This window comes from Palaemon carinicauda, chromosome 35, assembly GCF_036898095.1.
Source record: "Palaemon carinicauda isolate YSFRI2023 chromosome 35, ASM3689809v2, whole genome shotgun sequence".
Lineage (NCBI taxonomy): Eukaryota > Metazoa > Arthropoda > Malacostraca > Decapoda > Palaemonidae > Palaemon > Palaemon carinicauda.
Genome location: NC_090759.1, coordinates 16,748,899 through 16,771,431, shown reverse-complemented (window position 1 = coordinate 16,771,431; position 22,533 = coordinate 16,748,899). Strand labels below are relative to the sequence as shown.

The window sequence follows — 22,533 nt, the reverse complement described above, 5'->3', positions numbered from 1 at the left end:
AATACTTTAGAGAAATATTGCTGCTCTAAGGGAGTTTATATATACATTAATCCTACCTATTGTGGCTTGCTAAAAATTAATAGTTAAAATGAGAAATAAGCAATGGGCTGGTGCGATGGGCAAACTTCTTAAAATTAACAGACCTTAATTGGTACTGAAAAATAAAAGCTGCATTTAAGTCAACAATATTGGAATTATATTTAAAAATCAGTTTTATATTTTATCTCGACTCAAGTAGTAGGCTATAAGGAAAGAAGCAACATACGCTGGGATAAGGCATTTGTTGTGCGTATCTTCGCTGTGACCTCACGAGCATGGCGTACGCTACTGTCAACAAGTTTAGTTGATTTAAAATAGTTCTCCCGATGTTTCGGTAAAAAAAACTTGATGTAGGAGAGGACGTTAAACGTAAGGGGTAGCTACAGTATTATTAGGAGTGAGCAAAAAATACGAACGAATGAAGAGTTGTGAAGAAAATTCTTCACACATTTTGTGAATATATCAATTTTTCTAATTGATGATATTATTTTAGTTGTATTACTGCCCCAAGAGCTCCACATTCGCTTACTTTATTTTTTTTTTTAACTTTTAGGGGTTTATTTCTCGCCCTCCATCAGACACTAAGAGTCTGTTCAGGCGGGCCTTGATGTGTGAAAATAATTTCTTTCCAGTTTATATTTTGCTCTGTATCTTTTCAGTTATTCGCTAGCATTTGTATTCAGGCTTAATAGTTTTCAGATCACTATTATAACACTTTCCAAAGAGATAAGTCTTCCGGTTTTTCTTGAAAGCTGCCACATTTTTGCTATTCTTGACATCATGTGGAAGGTCGTTGAAGAGTCTCGGTGCAGCATAACAAAAAGTTCTTCCTCCTATTGCACGATTCACACTAATTTCGAATAGTCTATATAGGTCATCAGCATGTCTAACTCTTACAGCAGCGCTAGTAGCTTGAGGGTAGGGGGCCAAGCAATCACGAATATATTTAGGCTTATCACTTGTAAGTGCTTTGTGAGTCAACAAACATATCTTAAATACAATTCTAGCCTTGATAGGTAACCAATGTAGATCGATCAGTGCAGGAGTTATTCTCTCCCGAAATTTAATGCCTTTTATCAGTCTAGCCATCCGGTTTTGCCCATTTTGAAGCTTTCTTAGTAGTGTATTGGGCAATTTATAGTACAGAGAATTGCAATAATCAAGCCTTGATATTACGTGACTCATCACTAAAATTTTTGTACTGCCCTCTGTTAAATATTTTCTAATAAATGCTATGTTTCTCAGGTGATAATTACACATTTCACTGTGTTCACTATTTGATCCCTCATTGGCAAATTACAATCTATCAGTCCACCCAAATTTTTCACAACAGGCACAATCCTAACATCAGCGTCACCAATTTTTATACTTTGAAATAACTGGTAATTCTTCAAAGCCACCTTTGTGCTAAAAAACATACATTCTGTTTTATTCTAATTTAATCTGAGCTTTTTCCTCCGCATCCATGTTTTTATTTCAGTCATTATCTCATCAATTTTCTTCTTGGTATCTTGTGTTGTTGAAATGGAAAGGTAGAACTGAGTATCATCTGCATATAGTTTAAAGCCCACTTTTTGTTTTTTCAAGATATGTGATAGCTCGATAGTATATATGTTGAACAAGATAGGGCCCAGAACACTACCCTGTGGTATACCTTTCATAAGCATTATCTTACTAGATCGGTTTCCAGAAACTTCTACAATAGTCTTCCTGTTCGTTAAGTAACTTCGCAAAAATTCCTGTGCTTCCTCAGTCACTCAAATGGACTTTAAGTCGCCAAGTACTCGTGCACAACAGTATCGAAAGCAGCACTAAGATCTAACATAATAAAAATTCCACACTTTCCCTCAACAAGAAGACCTATCATATCATTCATTATTGAGCATAAGGTAGTTTCTGTAGAGTGATTAGCTCTGTAGGCCGATTGATTTTCCGGGAATACCTCTAACTCATCAATATGCGCCCATAATTGCTCACTTATGATTTTTTCAATAAGCTTCGACGTGTAATTGGGTTGTCTTTTATGTAAATCTTTTGTATGTAAATATTTTTTGTCCAATAAACATTATTATTATTATTATTATTATTATTATTATTATTATTATTATTATTATTATTATTATTATCATTATTATTATTATTATTATTATTATTATTATTATTATTATTATTATTATTAAATTGTAATAGATGGAGTTGCACTAGTCAGTCCTGGTAATAACACATTTTAACAAGTTTCTTTACAGAATATTCATCCAGGTATTTTTTTTCCTTAAAAGCAATGTTTCTGAGATGATAACCAGAAGATTTTACTTCATTGTTTATTTTGGGCATTGAGATAAGTTACAGTCAAGAAATACGCCAAGGTCACGAACTATACTAGATATCAGATCAGAGTCGTTATTTATGTTTATTTGAATATTACCTAAGTTTCTTACGCTGTTTCACTATCCCACCATTATAAACTCAGATTTGTTCTCATTTAATCTTAGTTGTTTAATTGCCATCCATTCTCTAGCACTATCACGGATTCTGTTTAGAGTTTCAGTAGTATCGCTACATCATAATTTCATGGAGAAGTAAAATTGTGCATCATCCGCATTTAGATTTAGCCATGTTTACATTCTGTCGTTTTAAATATAAAGAATTTACAATTACTTCATATCTTCGCCATTCTTTTGAAAGGGAATTTTGTTCAATATTTCAATTTAAGAAACATTTGGCCAGTTATGGAAAGTGATTGCCTTTTACTACGGAAATAAAGTCAGAATTCTGCAACTGTCTTGAATTATGACAGCCTAAACTAAAGAAGAAGAAGACGAAACCCGGGTGTTTATGTCCAGCAAACTCAAACGTTAGCGCATTTGTAGTTGCGTATTATTTCGTAAGTAACAAACTATTTGATACATTTCATAAAGTTGAATACTTTGACTGTTACAATAGCATCATTTGATTGGTTATTGGATTTAGATGCTGTAGGGTCTACTTTGACAAAAACCTGTGACATTAGCTTAGCCTAACCTCAAGTACCGATGGACTACCGTAGGCAACATGTGATATTGACAAGCTACAACCTTATCTAGGCCTAAAATTTAAGTCTTTGGCCATATAACAGCATTGGTTGCAGTAGAGGAGCTATCATTATGTATGATAATTATTCTGAAGGTTACTTGGGCAAATCCTAGGCCACTGGTTTCATCTGCATAGTTAAAAGATTGGTATTTTGGTGGGTAAAATTATAGTATAGTGCAGTAAACGGTTTGTAGAGAATAAGAATTTATGGTAATATTGTACTGTATTACAAGGTAATGTAATCTAGGGAAATAACTACTTTTTTCTGTAGAGAAAGGTCCACTCTTCGAAAATGACACTCGTTCCCGTTGCAAATGAATAGCTTCAGAAATATAAATATGTTAACGTGACATTTCTAATGTTAGCTAAGCGAGCCATTAGCGGAACTAGAATCATTATATTTAGCGTTGCTAATGTTAGTGGAACATTGCTAATGTTAGCGTGCGCTGCTTAACATTACCGCTTGCCAGTACATACGAGCTTGATGTTTTTGTTTCCTGGCGAGCGAAGCGAGCCCATTGCGGAACAAGAGCCATTATTTTTAAACATTTTAACAGAAAATATATTTGTTCCGTAACTGACATACAAACCACGCTATTTAATAGGGGTATTACTTTCGGCGTTGCTGAAATGACGAGCCATTAGAATTTTATCGAGGGTTTACTACCCCACCGCTAGTTAGCGGGGGGTAGGGAAGGGTAGCTTGCTACCCCCCCCTCAAACACACCTGTGCTTGAGCTCACTTTGCTCTCGGGTCGGGTGGTAGTCGGACGTGTCCTCTCTCACCCTCGCCTCTCTTGACAGCCATTAATGTCTTTTTGCTTTTTCTTCATCAGGTTTGAGTGTAAAGTTGGCCTCTGCGAATATGTGCACCTGTCCTGGATTACCCAACCGCCCCTGTGGAACATTCATGTCGGCGGTCGAGACAGACCCTCACACCCTTTGCCCTTACTGTAGAGGTCAACGGTGTGATGGTGGTAATAAGTGTGGTTAGTGTAGGGAGTGGTCTAGCTCCCAGTGGGAGAGGTTTTGTCGGCGACGTAAGAAGAAGTCCAGGCTGGATATTTCTCCTTCAAAGTTTTCTTTGAAAGGAGAAAATCCCAAGGACTCTTCTTCCGTTGTCCAAGCCTCCTCCAAAGCTCCCGTTCGATCGGTCTCTCGAAAGATCGGTCTCTTTCGAGAGACCGTCGAGTGGTAGCGTAGACCATGGTTCTGTTTCCCGAACTCGGGGTTCGAGAGATAGTGTTGCCTCCCCTAGCGAGGCAGCTCCACCTCTCCCCTCGGGGAAGATTTAAATTTATCTAATTTGTTTCAGGTTTGGTCTTCCTTGGGGCTCGAGGGTTTACCCTCCAAGGAAGCATTTCTTGACATCCGATTGGGGGCCGCTGTCAAGCAATTGCCGACTTTGGCAGAGGTTGATCCTCTGTCTATTGTCGACGTTGTGGTGTCAGAGGTATCCAATGCGGTATCTCCTAATACCTCTGCCTCTTCTCATCCCGCAGTAGCTGAAGGCTTAGTTTCTCCCGTTCCTGCTCAACCAACGGTGGAGAAACTAAGTCCAACAGTCTCTCCTGCCGGTGATTCTTCCCCTCGGGGGAGTTCACTCACAAAGACTCCTCTTAGGAGGACTGCTGAAGGTCAGCTTGCTGATCCAACGGCTCCCAGAGGGCGTATACGTCGCAAGGCTCGCCTTCCCCTTCGCCGGAGAGGCCTTCCTTCACCTTATAAAGCGGTGAGGAGGCGCCTCTTCGGTTCATCATCGTCGTTGCAGTCTGCCACAGAGGAGCCTTGTCAACGATCACCGACTGTTCCTGCTACAGTCCTGGACCTCTCTGCGGATCGTTCGCGATCCCCTTCGGTGGAAGGTCGTCCTTTCAAAGGCCACGTCGACCTTCCACCCGACAGACCTGCTGACCTGCCTTCGCCGTCCCTGGCAGCTGATGCGCTTTACGTGCCGACAAAACCTGTCTTTCATAGTCAGGCACCGGTCCCTTCGGGGCAATAAGGGCGTATGCGCCATCGCGCGCACACGTCCCTTATGCGCCATGTTGATCGTGCGCGCCAACGATCACCTGCTGTTCCAGAGATAGTGCACTAGTGCTCACTTGCGCGCCACTGCGCGCCACCAACCTACTGCGCGCCAACACCCTGCGCGCCAGTGCTCTCCTACGCGTCAGCGCTCGCCAAAACGGCAGCGCTCTCCAACGCGCCAATGATCTCCTGCGCGCCAGCGCTCTCCCAAGCGCCATCGCCCTCGTACTGTTATCTCTCCTGCGCGCCGACGATCTTTGGATCTGGGGGCGGTAGGGAAGTCTAAAACTTCTCCTACCGCCAGCGCTCGCCAACGCGCCGCCTGCTATCTCCTGCGCGCAATCGCGCGCGTTCACCTGCTCGCTCCTACGAGGATGCGCGCCCACGCCCATCCCCTACAGCAGCTACACACCGTCAGCCTGACGTGTGCCCACAAGAGGAGCGCCATCGCACACAGGTTCCGACTGCGCGCACGCGCGCAAGGGATATCTCTCCTGCGCGCTCCCTACAACATTTTCTGGGGCGCGCGATCTTTTGCCCGCAAGCCCACGGGCCCATCATCCTGCTACTGCGCGCCCGCGCGAACATTCACCCGCACGCGCGCAAGCTCACAATCAGCCTCCTGTGCACTCTCCTGTGTCTCCTGCGCACGCTTCTACGCGCCATCGCTCGCCTGCGTGCCCGCGCATCAGCATTCCCCCGTGCACGCGCGCGCCAGCAGTCCCCTGCACGCGACTCCGGGTATTCCCCATCGCACGATCGCCAATACCCTCCCGCACATGAGGCTGCAGGACAACGCACGGCAAGGTCCCCCCCCCCCCCCCCCCCCGCAAGCGCAGAACAGCACGCTCGCCGGTGGAGGGGAAGGTTCCAGAAAGGTCCAGGGACAATTCTTCTTCCTTTTCTTTTCAGGCGAACCCCCCTATGGATACTCCTCCCAGGGATCGGTCAATCCCTGTCCCTCCAGAGGGAGTGTCTGTCAGCCGGCAGCCATGGTTTGGGGCACTAGTCAGAGCGGTTGCGCAGGCTTTCAAGCCTGTTCTCTCTGAATTGGGCCACAAATCCTTGGCTGCGTCTATCCCCCTGAAGAGAAAAGGAGTTTCGGACGCGGTGACTTCTCCGAGAACTAAGCTGTCTCCTCGTAAGCCTTCGAGGCAGGCTCCCTCCCCCCCGCAGACTTTTTCTCCCTCCCTGTCGGACGAGGATTTTCCGTCCTCAGGGGAGTCACGTGAGGTGAGACGTTCCCCCATCGCACCAATGAAGGAAACCCCACCTCGTGCTGAAAAGTCTTCCCGGGTAGGGGCGGAGAAGAGCCTACCTCCGTCGTTGTTGGAGTCCTGCAGGGAGTCAAAGGACTCTAAAACAGTGCCAAAATCTCGACAAGACTTAGGACAGAGCCAGCCAGTCACCCGGAGAACATCCGCGATTCTCCCCAGGAAGAGCCTTTGGGGACAGGAGACTTCGCTGCAAGTCCAACATCCGGAGGAGAGCTACAGGAGTCAGAACATGCATTTTGGCAGGTTCTGACCTTTATGAGGACTCTCAATGGGTTTACTGACCCAGAGATTTGCCCTCGAGAGGGCAAAGACATGGTCTTGGACCGAGTTTTTGGGACTCAAAAACCTTCTAAGGCCAGTGCGGCTCTGCCCTGGTCTCAGGGGGTTAAGAGTACCAGGGACAAGATCGCGGTCCAGCTCTCTGAGTTAGCCTCCTCCAGCCAATCTAGTGCCGGCAACAAGCTTCACCCACCTCCTCGCGTACAGCAGAGGAGGTACTTCGAGATCTTAGAGGAGCCTTGTTTAGCTCTTCCTCTTCACCATTCTTTGGAAGAGCTTACCAGGGGAGTCCCTCTTGAGGTCTCATTCTCGGCGACTGAGATCCTTAATCAGGAGAAGGTTGCGAAGTGTGCTATGCAGGCCACTTTGTGGCTGGATATCTGGTTAGGGACCTTAGGTATCCTGATACATTCGGAGGATTTCTCCAAAGAACGTACCAGGAAAGCTATGGAAACCTTCCTCCTCTCAGGCACTCGCACGATCGAGTTTCTGGCCCACCAAGTCTCGAACTTGTGGGCGAACACCATCCAGAAACGTCGGGATGCGGTGGCTGAGAGATTCCATCAGAAGGTCCCTAGCACCGAGATAAGCAGGCTCAGACATTCTTCCGTGGAGGGAACGAATCTGTTTGAGCCTAAGGACGTGGAACATGCTGCTGAGAGGTGGAGGAATTCCCACCAAGACTCCCTTCTACATAGGGCTTTGACATCCAAGCCCTATAAGCCTCCAGCGCCCCAGCAGCCCCGTCCTACCAAGACCACGAAACCGACAATAGCAGCGAAGACAGTGGTGTCTTAGCCCTTTCCTGTCAAGGACAGGAAAGGCAAGAAGTCCTCCAAGGGAGGGAAAAATCCTAGAGGGAGCAGCCGAGGCCGCAAATGCTAGGATAGGCAGTCCCCCTGCATGTCCACCAGTGGGGGGGATGCCTACAAAGTTGCGCAGACAGGTGGCAGCAATTCGGGGCCAATTCCTGGACGATTTCCGTAATCAGTCAGGGATATCGCGCCCCGTTCACAACATCTCTACCTCTCCTTACGACGAATCCAGTGTCATTGAGCTCCCTTGCCATGGGATCACCAAGGGGGCAAGCCCTTCGGGCAGAAGTCCAGACCCTGTTGAAGAAGGGCGCTCTCCAAGAGGTCCTCGACGGATCCCCAGGCTTCTTTAGTCGACTCTTTCTTGTTAAGAAGGCGTCTGGAGGCTGGAGACCAGTCATCGACCTCTCAGCTCTGAACAAGTTTGTCAAACAAACTCCGTTCAGCATGGAGACGGCAGACACGGTCAGACTAGCGGTAAGACCTCAAGACTTCATGTGCACTCTGGACCTAAAGGACGCGTACTTCCAGATCCCAGGCCATCTGTCTTCAAGGAAGTATTTAAGATTCAGCCTAGACAACAGAATACAGTATACCAGTTCAAGGTGCTGTGCTTCGGTCTTTCCACAGCACCACAAGTCTTCACCAAAGTGTTTACCCTAGTGTCATCTAGGGCACACAGGATCGGCATCCGTCTCCTCCGTTATCTGGACGACTGGCTAATCCTGGCAGACTCGTTGTCAACCCTTCTTCTTCACAAAGCCTTCCCATCAAACGACAGGATAACAAGGCTGAGAAAGGTCGCAAGTCCTTTTCTCAGGCGAGAAGAACTTCCACCCCAATCGTGGTTACGTCTCCTCGGTCACCTTTCATCACTGGCCTGTCTAGTTCCCAATGGTCGCCTCAAGATGAGATCCCTCCAGTGGTAACTCAAGTCCCTGTGGAATCAAGCACACGACTCCCCGGACATCCAGATCCCCATGGAACCTGCGGAACTGACAGACTTTCAGTGGTGGGTGACAGACGAGAATCTACGAAAGGGAGTGGACCTTTTCGTCCTCCCCCAGGATTTGATGCTGTTCTCAGATGCTTCATAAAAAGGGTGGGGGGCCCACGTGCTGCACCACATGACCTCAGTCCTCTAGTCACAGTCAGAAAAGTACCTCAACATAAATCTCCTAGAGATGAAGGCCATCTCTCTGGCCCTTCAACAGTTCCAACAGTTCCTGGCAAGCCACTCAATAGTGATGATGAGCGACAACACCACAGTAGTGGCCTACATCAACAAACAAGGAAGTACTTTTTTGCAGCAACTATCCCATCTAGCAGTATAGATACCGAGATGGGCCGAAATCCACTCGATACCACCATTGGCACGCTTCATTCTGTGCAAAAGGAATGTGCTCGCCGACAACTCGAGCAGAGCATCTCAGATAGTGAGTACCGAGTGGTCTTTGGATCATCTAGTAGCCAACAAAGTCCTGACTTTGTAGGGGTTCTCCGACTGTGGACCTCTTCGCAACAGCCCTGAACTTCAGGGTCCCGCTGTACTGTTCCCCAGTCCCAGACCCCAAGGCTCTCTGGCAAGATGCATTCCAACAATGGTGGGACAACATCGATGTTTATGCCTTTTCCCCCGTTATGTCTGATGCGAAGGGTACTCAACAAGACTAGAACAAACATCAATCTTTCAATGACCCTCATAGCTCTGCTATGGCATCACGCAGAATGGTTTCCGGACCTTCTGCAAATCCTAACGGAGCCTCCAAGAGAACTCCCTCCACGACACAGTCTACTCAAACAACCACATGTCAACATCTTCCACAAAGCCATAGCTTCGCTACGACTTCACGCCGGGAGACTATCCAGCATCTCCTCTCTGAGCGAGGATTTTCGCAACAAGTTGCGATCAGGATGTCTGGACACCTTCGAAAATCATCATCAGCAGTCTACGAGGCAAAGTGGAAAGTATTCTGTGGTTGGTGTCATGGAAGGGGTATCTTTCCACTCGATGCCACTATTCCAGCAATAGCGGAGTTCGTCGTGTATTTGCGTGAAGAAATGCGCCTATCAGTCTCGGCAGTGAAAGGCTATCGCTCAGCCTTAAGCCTCGCCTTTAGACTGAAAGGAATGGACATTTCTTCATCGCTAGAACTTTCTTTACTCATACAGAGTTATGAACTTACCTGTCCTCAGTCAGAAGTGAGACCTCCCCCATGGAACGTGGTTCGAGTTCTCAGGTCTCTTAAGAGACCTCCCTATGAACCATTACGCCAGGCAAAAGATCGCTATCCAACTTGAAAGATGGTGTTCCTGCTAGCTTTGGCTTCAGCCAAACGAATCGGTGAACTTCATGGTCTCTCTTACGACATCGCCTATTCAAGGTGATGGGTAGAGGTAACGATTCGACTCCTCCTGGATTTCGAGTCTTCGTTCTGTAACAGATGACCCTGATCATCTCTTACTCTGCCCAGTGAGGAGTTTGAGGCTGTACCTTAAGAGAACAGCTGCAGCCCGTCCTTGTGTGCCTGCACTCTTCGTCAGCATAGGAAGGACCAAGAGGAGGGTCACCAAGAACACAATATCAGCATGGATTTGCAAGGTCATAGACCATGCTCTGAATCCAGACCCTCCTTCACGTTGCCCGAGAGCTCATGATATCGGGCTTAGCTACGTCCCTGGCATTCAAGAGAAACTTCTCAGTGACGCAGGTTCTTCAGGCTGGGGTGTGGAAACGTCAAACTACGTTCACATCCACCTACCTGCAAGACGTGACCCACAGGAGACTCGATACGTTTTCTATCGGTCCTGTGGTGGCTGCACAACAGCTGGTTTAAGACCTCAAGCTCCTTATTGGGCAAGTAGCAGAAGTTTGAGGGCATTGTTACCCGGTTTTAGTCTGCGTGAAAGGAAAGGTTTGACTGGCTCTTATTCTTTTCTTCATCCTCCCTTCTCTTGGGGAAAGCAGCATCCTGGGTTCTCTGCACAAGCTAACCTCAAACCACTGCAGGTAAACCATGCTCCCTTGTGTACCTAGTATTAAAACTAATACTGTTGCGTCCCCATACCCTAGCGAGGTGATATTGGGAAAGTCTTGGTTTCAACAGTTTTTCCTTCCAAAAGACTCGGAATAACTTTACCTGCTATATATCTCAACAAACAGCTTGCGTAGGCCGCGGGCCTTGCGTAACAAGGTTTTAGCGAAGTGCAGGGACTTCTTATTTTTTAGTACTGTCATACTCAGATAAGGAGCCCCTGGGTAAAGCCAAAAGCCAGATTGACAGGGACGTCCACCCTTTCTAAAGGATGAGTCACCCTTAATAAATAGCGTGGTTTGTATTCCAGTTACGGAACAAATGACAAATTCGTAGATAATTTGTATTTTTGCTATGTATACAAACTTGTCCGCCAGCCTTATCCCCCTTGAAGTCCTACCTCCAAGTAAAGTGAGCTAAATCACAGGTGTGTGAGTGGGAGCGGTAGCGAGCTACCCAACCTACCCCCTGCTAACTAGCGGTGTGGGTAGTTAACCCTCGCTAAACTTTAGTGGCTCGTCATTTCAGCTACGCCGAAAGTAGTACCCCTAATAAATAGCTAAGGTTTGTATAGTTAGGAAAAATACAAATTACAGTATCTACAAATTTGTCATTTGTTCCGTAACCGAAATATAAACCTCGCTTTGTTCCGTAACCGAAATACAAACCACGCTATTTACAAAGGGTTATTACTTTTAGCGTAGCTGAAATGGCGAGCCATTAGAATTTAACGAGGGTGTATTACCCCCGCGCTAGTTAGCGGGGGGGTAGGGGAGTGGTAGCTAGCTACCCCTCCTCCCCCTCACACACAGGTGAATACTCACTTTCACTTTTGGCTCGGACTGTGACAGACGTCTCTGTCTTGGTCCTCGCTTGGCAGCCATTGTCTGTTTTGTCTTTACTTAATCGCTTACTTTTCTTTTACTCAATATATATGTAAACATGTTTTCATGTTTGTATATATATTTGAGTATAGAAATAAGTAAGTTTCCTTTTCAGATGTGTGTGTGTAGTGTACGATATCTACGTGGAGGCCTCGGCAGTTAGGCCACCACGGCCTAATTTTATGGGTTGCGATCGAGTTTGACTTCGGTCTTTCTCTCTCTCTCTCTCTTGAGGTCGTTCACCCTTTTACTATGTTTTACTACGCCCTTGTAGCTTCCTTCCCGTGTGGGTGGGGTTGCTACGCCGTACATTTTGTCTCAATTAGTTTATGAATCTAATTGTAGTTGTTAATTTTTCAGCTTGTAGAACGATTCCTTTCGGGGTTTTCGTTTTTTTCTTTAGTGTTCATTCATTTTTAAATTACATAATTACATAGTTACATAATTATAATTGTTATAATTCTGTTTTGGTTACAGCTCTCCTTCCGCGAGTGTAAGTGGTTGTGAGGGCACGTGCCTGTTGTGTAATTCTTGTTCCTTTTCCTCGGGATTCCTCTTCGGAGCCTTCCCGGGGGAATGAATGTGTACTAATATTATTTGTTTTATTTTTTTACAGTTACCGATCTAGTTCGTTTCTGTAATATAGCAACGGTGTGAGCTGTCTGGTTGAGTCCTGGGGATTCGGCTGTTGCTGCCTCCCCCCTTGTATTGTCGTCAGGGGCGTGTCTCCTTCTACTGGTAGTACTCCCGTGTCGACGGACAGCTCTCCAGTTCATTTTAGAACAGTCAGGAGGCTTGCCTCCTTGGGCGGATAACTTTCCTTCCGAGGGAAGTTTTTTCCTGTCCAGGCTTGAGCTTTTCCTCTTTTGGGGGGTTCTTCTCTTGCCTTTTTTTCGTGCGACTATGCTCTTGGTGCTGAGCGGTCGCACCTGCAGTTTCGCTCAAGGGGCTGGGCAACTGCAGGAGCTCCTCTTCGGAGGATTGCCCCTTTTTAGGTCACTGGCTGACCAGTCTCTTCCACGAAGTGTTTCTCTTTCGTTCGCGAGAGAGTACACTCATAGAGACTCCTCTTCGGAGGTTTCTTCTGTTGCTGTTGCTGTTGGCCTCCCTCGCCGTAAGGCCCTCCGTCCGCCTCGTCGTAAGGGCCTCTCATCTCCCTATAAGCGTGCTTGAGGCGCCTTTTTGAATCTCCGTTTGCAGCCTACAACTTCTTTTTCTCGATCTTCCGTCTTGGTGCAGATGGACAGCAGTCTAATCTCGTCTTCCGACGGGCAACGGTCTTCCCGACGGACAACGGTCTTCCCGACGGACAGCGGTCTTCCGACGGACATCAGTCTCCCGGCGGACAACGATCCCTTCGGGGCAAAGGGTTGCCCCCACGGGGGTTCTTCCCTTGCGTGTCAGGGTTTCCCTGCGCGCCCTTCTGTTCGTCAGCGCTCTCCTGTTCGTCAGCGCTTTCAAGATGATCTTCCCTGCGGTTCCTGTTACGTGCCCTGTGCGCCCACGTTCGCCCTCGCGATCTAGAACTTCGGTTCAGGTCGGGGTCAAGGACTCTTCTTCTTTGCGCAGGCTTCCACGCGTAGCCTTCTGCTCGTCAGCGATCATCAGCTCGTCAGCGATCATCAGCTCGTCAGCAATTATCAGCTCGCCAGCGATCGTCAGCTCGTCAGCGATCATCAGCTCGCCAGCGATCTCCGGATCGCCCACGTGTGTTACAGCTGGCACGCCAACGTTCTCCAACACTTCTGAAGGAACATGGTTCGCCAGCTACTAGCTCAACTGCGGATGCTGATCGCCATCGCGTGACCCTCAACTGCAGATGCTGATCGCCATCGCGCGACCCTCAACTGCGGATGCTGATCGCCATCGCGCGACCCTCAACTGCAGATGCTGATCGCCATCGCGCGACCCTCAACTGCGGATGCTGATCGCCATCGCGCGACCCTCAACTGCGGATGCTGATCGCCATCGCGCGACCCTCAACTGCGGATGCTGATCGCCATCGCGCGACCCTCAACTGCGGATGCTGATCGCCATCGCGCGACCCTCAACTGCGGATGCTGATCACCATCGCACCCTTTCACGCGATCATTCACCTGCGCATGCTGCTCGCCATCGCACAACCCTGAACGATTGCCCGCTTTCGCATGCTGCTCCTCATCGCACAACCCTGAACGATCGCCCTCTTGCGGATGCTGATCACCATCGCACCCTTTCACGCGATCATTCACCTGCGCATGCTGCTCGCCATCGCACAACCCTGCACGATTGCCCGCTTACGCATGCTGCTCCTCATCGCACAACCCTGAACGCTCGCCCTCTTGCGGATGCTGATCACCATCGCACCCTATCACGCGATCATTCACCTACACATGCTGCTCGCCATCGCTTACCGCCAGCGATCTTCTTCACCTACGCGGCAGCACGATCCCTCGCCGTCACGCCCATTCGCCTGCGCGCCCGCGCGATCGCTCGCCTGCGCGCCCGCGCGATCGCTCGCCTGCGCGCCCGCGCGATCGCTCGCCTGCGCGCCCGCGCGATCGCTCGCCTGTGCGCCCGCGCGATCGCTCGCCTGCGCGCCCGCGCGATCGCTCGCCTGCGCGCCCTCGCGACCGCTCGCCTGCGCGCCCGCGCGACCACTCGCCTGTGCGCCCGCGCGACCATTCGCCTTTGCGCGACCGTTCGCCCTCGCGCGACCATAGTTCGCGGCGAATTCCACAGCCGGTGGTAGCAGCAGGGACGCGTGCTCCTAGGCGGCACTCGGGATCACCTCCATCCAAGCACAGGTTGGTAGTGTAGGACGAAGACAGGTCAATACAGCATTCTTCCCACCTTCTTTCAGGCAGGAACCGTCGTGTCCTCTCCAAAGGATCGCCCGATCCCTTTCACCTTAGCGAGGATTTCGGACTCTGTGTCCTTGGAGCAGCAGACATGGTTTGATCCGCTGGCACGGGCGTTAATGAGGTTTATGAAACCAGCACTCACCGGCCAGGGTAACAAACCAGCGGCTGTCTCTCCTACGCTGAAGAGAAAGAGAGGAGTGGACTTCGTGGTGACTTCCCCCAGGGCGAAGTTGGTTCCCAAGAGGTCGGTCTCGAGGGTCCCCTCTCCTGCACGAGTACTCTCTCCTTCTCCCGCCCTGGAAGGATTTTTGGCGGGGGGGCTTTCCGTTGAAGATTTCTCCATCGGACAAGGGGTGACTGCTTACCTCTTCCTCTGGGAGCTTACCAGGTTCTTTCCCTCCTCGGTTACGGCCCGAGGTTTGGTTCAAGGAAGCTACAGGAAGATCAAGGGTACTTTCCTCCTCTCGAGCTCAGACACCTTGGCCTTTCGTCGTTAAGTATCTACTTGCGGACAAGCTCGATGTTGTACCATCTGGACGCACTGACTGAAGTCTTCCTTCGGGTGTCTCATCTGTGGAGGTCAACGACCTCAGACACCCTTCCATCCTTGAGAAGAGTTTTGTCTTTGCCCAAGGACAGAGACTTAAACATCTGCTGTGCGGAGTAAATCGACTTCCGGTTTCACTCCTCCAAGGCGCTTTCTTCCAGACTCTGCAGGGCTCCAGCTCCCTTTTCTTTCAACCACGTCGGCCTAAGTTATCGGCTACGACAACTGGGACAAGGTGTCCAATTGCAGTTTCCTCCTGTCAGGAACAGATGGCACGGGAGACTCCCCCGGGGGGGCATAGTCCTAAAAGGAGTTCACGAACTCTAGGATTGCAGGTCTTTTCGCTGGGAGGATGCTTAAGGTTACTCATCCGAATGACAGCTTCCCGATGCCCATTCCCGCACAATCTCTGTGAGTAGCCAAGGATATCGCGCCTGCCGTCTCTGTCAGCGAATTCAGTGTCTCTGAACCTCTATGCCATAGCATCAGCAGAGTTGCCCGGTTGGGCAGAATGATCCATACCTTAGGCGAAGGTCTTCCTTAGGATCATCGACGGCTTCACCCCCGGCCCCCTCAGTCGATCCTTTCTTGTAAGGAAGGATCTGAGAGGGGATGTCCATAGTCGACCTCTCAGCCCTGATCAAGTTTGTCGAACAAACTTCGGCCAGCGTAGACCAGCAGAATCGATCAGACTGGTAACGAGGCGACAGGACTCCTTTAACCCTGGATCGGAAGGACGGGTACTTTCAGTTTCCATTCCATCCATCTTCCAGGGTGCTCGTCGAATTCATCCTAAACTGCAAGTATTCCTGCTTACGATGCAGTGTGGCTATCCCGCCGTGTCATAGCAGGTTTGGTTCCCCAGAGAACTCTCCCTGCCTTCCTCTTGGCCGCTCAGGTGCAGACTTCCGCCTCCTCTGCTGTTTGGAGGGCTAGTCAATTCCGGTAGGCTCGGGTTTCGACCTTCTTCAGCGCCGGGAAAAGCTTCCGAATGCTGACCATGAGTGTGGGCTCATGGTATTTTGCTTGGAGCCTTCTCTTCCTCTGCCTCAACATCTGGAGTATCTGGCCATGATATTGAGTCAACCGCCTTACCACGTTGGAAACCCCGCTTCTCGTCCGTCCAGCGAGGTTAAGCAACGTCGGTACTTGGATGGGTGACCACCTGGGGACGCCAGATTCTGTTACCACATCCTCCGAGCCTTCCTTTCGGTTCACCGTGGCAAGACTGAGGAGAGTCGCAGTACCTGTTCTCAGTCAAGCAGAGTTTTCAGCCCTACCTTGGAACGTTTCCTAGTTCTTCTTTCCTCATTGACCCGTTTATAGTCCGAACGGTCGCCTCAGGATAAGTTCCATGTGGGGCGATCCAAGTTCCGGTGGCTTCAGGCAATGTTTAACCGGACTCCCTGGCCCTATGGGACCAGCGGAACTATTAAACCTGCAATGGGTGTTGACCTATGGAGCCTCTTGATGGTAGTGGATATTCTCGTCCTTTCCCCACATTCTTGATGCGGTTCTCGGACTCGTCAAAGGAAAGGGGGGGGGGCATGTTCCGGTCCAGGCCTATGGTCAAGACCTGAAGGATACCTCTCCATCATTCAGGCAGGCTTAAGGGCCTTAGTCTGACCCCTCTTCGGATCCTACCGCTCCTGCCAAGTCGCCCCGTTGCGTGTCGACTTCATGCTAACCAGCAGGGGACGCATTTTCACACCTTCACATCTTGCAGTAGAGATATCGGGATGATTGAGATTCTCTCAATTCCACCATCGGCTCTCTCATTCCAGGCAGGGGAATGTTTCTCTCAGACTATCCGAGCAGAGCCTCATAGAGAGAGTGTACCTAGGGGTCTTTGACCTTGGGTAACCAGCAAGTGCTGGTCTGGGGGACCTGATCGCGACAGCTTGGAACCTCAAGCTTCCGCTAGTTTTCCCCCCAGTCTCAGACCCCGAGACTCTGGCAAGATGCATTCCGGTGATGGTGGGACAACTTCGACGCCTGCGTCTTCCCTCCTTTTTGTCTGCGGACAATGGGTCTCAACAAAACCAGGTTGTCTGTCAACCTTTCAATGGGAGAGCTCCACTGGGACTATGTGCAGAACGGTTTCTGGACCCTCTGCTTCCCCTGACGGAACTCCCGGGAGAGCTTCTCCCACGGCGCAGACTACTCAAGCAACCACACTGCGACATCTCTCCCGAACCGGGGCGTCGCTTCGGCTTCATGCCTGGAGACACTACGCTTCCTCCTCTAGAAGAGACAACCCGCTACAGTCGCGGTACGGAGGTCGCGTCATCTGCGATAGTCATCCACAGGGGTCTCCCAGGCAAAGTGAAGAGTCTAAGGTGGTTGGTGCCGTGGGAGATATACCTCTTCCCGTGAGGCCTCTTCTCCAGCAATAACGGTCTTATTGCCTTTCGGCGGGAGGAAACTCCTTTCCGCTCTTGGCAATGAAGCCTGTCGCTCAGCCTTTCCCTGACCTTCAGGCTTAAAGGAATAACTTTTTCCTGCCCGCTGGATCTATCCTCGCTCATGCGAAGCTACGATCGTCCCTGCCCTAGTCGGAGGAAGACCTCCAACTTGGAGCATGGCTCGGACTTTTAGTCCTTTAAGAGATCTTCTCAAGACCCTTTTACGACAGGCCTCGGATTGTATTCCGCCCTGGGTCTTCTGCTCACTCTGGCCACGGCCAGTGTGTAAGCAATCTTCTTGGTCTCTTACTACTCCCCCCCTTTCTAAGGAAGAGGGGAAGGCAACATTCAGGCTCGCTCCTGAGTTGTTGGCTAGACTCAGAATCTGAGGGTCCCGACCCTTCGGTCCGATTCATTCAAGATTTTGAGTCTCCATTCTGTGTCTGATGTCCCAAGACCTTCTCTTTCTTGCCAGTACAGGAATCGAGAGGTTAGCGCTGGGAACAGCTGCAGTTTGGCCTCAGTTGCAGCCGATTTGGGAACACAAGGAGGACATGGGGGGAGAGTCACCAGTATACCTCTTCAGCCCGGACTCAAGGACATTCATCTCGACCTGTCTTCAGACCCTCCCCCGTCACGTCGCCCTACAGCACGATGTTGGATACATCGCAACGTCCCTCGCCTTCGAGTAATACTACTCTGTGACGCAGGTGCTACAAGCTGGAGTCTGGAAGCGTCTGATGACCTTCGCAGCCCGCTTCCTGCAGGGCGTGACCCACAGGAGTCTCGATACGTTTTCTATCGCTCTGTGGTGGCTACACAACAGCTGGTCTAACCTCAGGCTCCTTTTTGGACAGGTAGCAGAAGGTTGAGGGCATTGTTATCAGGTTTTAGTCTGCATGAACGAAAGAAGTATGTCTGGCCCTTACTTCTTTCTTCATCATCCCCTCTACAGGGAAGCAGCATCCTGGTCTCTGCATAGCTGACCTCGAACCTCTGCAGGTAAACCATGCTTCCTTGTGTTCCGAGTATTGAGTCAATACTGTCGCGTCCCCCATACCCTAACGAGGTGGTATTGGGAACGTCTTAACCCAGAGTTCCTTCTGGAACTCCAGGTCAACTGCCTAAGACGGGTCACACTTCTTCCTTCACACACAAGCTTACGTAGGCCACATGGTTCCTTGCGGTGCAAGGAACTTGTGAGGTGCAGGGACTCCTTTTCTCGAGTGCGACTCACTCGGATTCTGAGTCCCCGGGTAAAGCCAAAGCCAGTATGGCTGGGGACTTTCCACCCTTCCTAAGGGATAAGTCACCCTTTGTAAATAGCGTGGTTTGTATTTCGGTTACGGAACAAATGACAAATTCGAAGATAATTTGTATTTTTCCTAACCATACAAACCTTAGCTATTTACACATATTTGCCCGCCAGCCCTGTCCCCCAAGACAAGTCCTACCTCTAAGTGAAAGTGAGTATTCACCTGTGTGTGAGGGGGAGGAGGGGTAGCTAGCTACCACTCCCCTACCCCCCCGCTAACTAGCGCGGGGGTAATACACCCTCGTTAAATTCTAATGGCTCGCCATTTCAGCTACGCTAAAAGTAATAACCCTTTGTAAATAGCTAAGGTTTGTATGGTTAGGAAAAATACAAATTATCTTCGAATTTGTCATATTTACATAGGGTTTACTTTCGGCGTAGCTGAAAAGACGAGCCATTAGAATTTAAAGAGGGTGTATTACCCCCACGCTAGTTAGCAAGTGGGTAGGGGAGTGGTAGCTAGCTACCCCTCCCCCCCTCACACACCGGTGAACTGCTTCACTTCACTTTTGGCTCGGACAATGAACAGATGTCTCTGTCCCGTCCTCGCATGGCAGCCATTAATGTTTTGTCTTACTTAATTATTTACTTTTCTTATACTTAATATATATGTAAACATTCTTATGTTTATGTATATATTTGTGTATAGAAATACAGTAAGTTTCCTTTTCAGTGTTTGTGCTGTGTGTGTGTGTAGGAAGTCCACTCATTGTACGACAACTTCTCCGTGTGGTCTCAGGCTACCTCGGTGACTTTTCATGGGTCACGATCTCTCCCTTGGTCCTTCGGTCTCCCTTCGGCGGGCGCCGTGGGGAATCGTCATCGCTGGACTTTACTTATCAATCTGTTTCTCCGCTGTTCCTCCTTCCCTACGGGGAACTTGGTCTATCAGTGTGGGGAACTTGGGAGTTTAGTTTGACTACGGTCTCTCTCTCTCTCCTTGAGGTCGTTCACCCTTTTATTACTACTACGTATTACGGTAGCTTCCTTCCCGTTGCGGGTTGAGTTGCTACTCCGTTTATTTTGTCTCAATTATTTTTTAATTAAATCTAATTGTATTTGTTAACTTTTCAGCTTCTGTGTAGGACGCTTCTCTTCGGGGTTCATTTGTTCTTACTATTAGTGAACATTCTTAGATGAATTACATACAGTATTTATAATTGTTATAATTCTGTTTTGTTACAGTTCTCCGCCTTCTCCCCCCTTTCCCGTGAGTGTCAGTGGGGGAGGAGGGCGCATTCCTGTGCGTAATTCTTATTTGTTCCAAAACCAAAATACAAACCACGCTATTTACATTGGGTTTACCTTTTAGCGCAGCTGAAATGGCGAGCCATTAGAATTTAACGAGGGTGTATTACCCCCGCGCTAGTTAGTGGGGGGGTAGGGGTAGGGGAGTGGTAGCTAGCTACCCCCCCCTCACCCACAGATGATTGCTCACTTTCACTTTTGGCTCGGACTGTGACAGACGTCTCTGTCTTGGTCCTCTCTTGGCAGCCATTGTTTATTTTGTCTTTACTTAATCACTTACTTTTCTTTTACTCAATATATATGTAAACATGTTTTCATGTTTGTATATATATATTTGAGTAGAGAAACCAGTAAGTTTCCTTTTCAGATTTGTGTGTGTAGTGTACGATATTTACGTGATGTCCTCGGCAGTTAGACCACCTCGGCGTAATTTTATGGGTGGCAATCGAGTTTGACTTCGGTCTTTCTCTCTCTCTCTCTCTTGAGGTCGTTCACCCTTTTACTACGTGTTACTACGCCCTTGTAGCTTCCTTTCCGTGTGGGGGGGTTGCTACGCCGTACGTTTGTCTCAATTAGTTTATGAATCTAATTGTAGTTGTTTTTTTCAGCTTGTAGAACGATTCCTTTCGGGGTTTTCGTTCTTTCTTTAGTGTTCATTCATTTTTAAATTACATAATTACATAGTTTCATAATTATAATTGTTATAATTCTGTTTTGGTTACAGCTCTCCTTCCGTGAGTGTAAGCGGTTTTGAGGGCACGTGCCTGTTGTGTAATTCTTGTTTCCTTTCCCTCGGGATTCCTCTTCGGAGCCTTCCCGGGGGAATGAATGTGTACTAATGATTTTTTTTTAATTTTTTTTTTACAGTTACCGATCTAGTTCGTTTCTGTAATATGGCAACGGTGTGAGCTGTCTTGTTGAGGCCTGGGGATTCGGCTGTTGCTGCCTCCCCCCTTGTATTTTCGTCAGGGGCGTGTCTCCTTCTACTGGAAGTACTCCCGTGATGACGGACAGCTCTCCAGTTCATTTTAGAACTCTCAGGAGGCTTGCCTCCTTGGGCGGGTAACTTTCCTTCCGAGGGAAGTTTTTCCTGTCCAGGCTTGAGTTTTTCCCCTTTTGGGGGGTTCTTCTCTTGCCTTTTTTTCGTGCGACCTTGCTCTTGGTGCTGAGCGGTCACACCTGCAGTTTCGCTTGAGGGGCTGGGCAACTGCAGGAGCCCCTCTTCGGAGGATTGTTCCTTTTAGGTCACTGGCTGACCAGTCTCTTCTACGAAGTGTTTCTCTTACGTTCGCGAGAGAGTACACTCATAGAGACTCCTCTTCGGAGGATTCTTCTGCTGCTGTTGCTGTTGGCCTCCCTCGCCGTAAGGCCCACCGTCCGCCTCGTCGTAAGGGCCTCTCATCTCCCTATAAGGGTGCTAAGAGGCGCCTTTTTGAATCTCCGTTTGCAGCCTACAACTCCTTTTTCTTGATCTTCCGCCTTGGTGCAGATGGACAGCAGTCTGATCTCGTCTTCCGCCTTGGTGCAGATGGACAGCAGTCTGATCTCGTCTTCCGACGGGCAACGGTCTTCCCGACGGACAGGCTACGGTCTTCCGATGGACATCTGTCTACCGACGGACAACGTTCCCTTCGGGGCAAAGGGTTGCCTCCCACGGGGGTTCTTCCCTTGCGTGTCAGGGTTCCCCTGCGCGCCCTTCTGCTGTGTTCTCTCCTGCTCCTGCTCAGTATTATCACACAGGCGCTCTCCTGCTCATCAGCGCTTCCTGATCGCTAGCGCTCCTGTTCGTCAGCGCTCTCATGATGATCATCCCTGCTGTTCCTGTTGGTTCCTGTTACGCGCCCTGTGCGCCCACGTTCGCCCTCGCGATCTAGAACTTCGGTTCAGGTCTGGGTCAAGGACTCTTCTTCTATGCGCAGTCTTCCACGCGTTGCCTTCTGCTCGCCAGTGATCATCAGCTCGCCAGCGATCATCAGCTCGCCAGCGATCATCAGCTCGCCAGCGATCACCTGCTCGCCAGCGATCACCTGCTCGCCAGCGTTCACCTGCTCGCCAGCGCGCACAGGCGATTTTAATATCGCCTATTCAACAGTGTTCTACACGTCAGCGATCACCTGTCTCTCGGCGATCTCCGGATCGCCCGCGTGTGTTACAGCCGGCACGCTAACGTTCTCCAACACTTCTGAAGGAACATGGTTCGCCAGCTACTAGCACGCCATCGCCCACCTGCGCATGCTGCTAGCCATCGCGCGATCGCCCACCTGCGCATGCTGCTCGCCATCGCGCGATCGCCCACCTGCGCATGCTGCTCGCCATCGCTCGCCAATGCGTCGACATGCCACAACGCGCCATCGCCAACCTGCGCGTTAGCGTTCACCAGCTCACCACCGATCGCCTGTTGATCCATATCGCCAGCGGTCTTCCTCGCCATCGCGCTAACGCTTGCGTTCGCCGCCTCGGACTCGCGCTCATTCACCTGCCCACCCTCGCGACCGCTCGCCTGCGCGACCATTCGCCTGCGCCCCCGCGCGACCGTTCGCCTGCGCCCCCGCGCGACCGTTCGCCTGCGCCCCCGCGCGACCGTTCGCCTGCGCCCCCGCGCGACCGTTCGCCTGCGCCCCCGCGCGACCGTTCGCCTGCGCCCCCGCGCGACCGTTCGCCTGCGCCCCCGCGCGACCGTTCGCCTGCGCCCCCGCGCGACCGTTCGCCTGCGCCCCCGCGCGACCGCTCGCCTGCGCCCCCG

At 49.9% G+C, this 22,533-nt stretch overlaps 1 protein-coding gene across 2 annotated transcripts in view; it reads left to right on the top strand.

Moving 5' to 3' along the window:
- The first annotated feature begins 2,792 nt into the window (after positions 1 to 2,792).
- Positions 2,793 to 22,533, top strand: part of Nup62 (Nucleoporin 62kD) — a 159,509-nt gene continuing 139,768 nt past the window's right edge. The window contains exon 1 of one of the 2 annotated variants that reach the window (XM_068358479.1): positions 2,793 to 2,923. The gene's annotated coding sequence lies outside the window, so the exon portion shown is untranslated. The remainder of the gene's footprint in view (positions 2,924 to 22,533) is intronic. The other variant, XM_068358478.1, reaches the window with a different exon arrangement.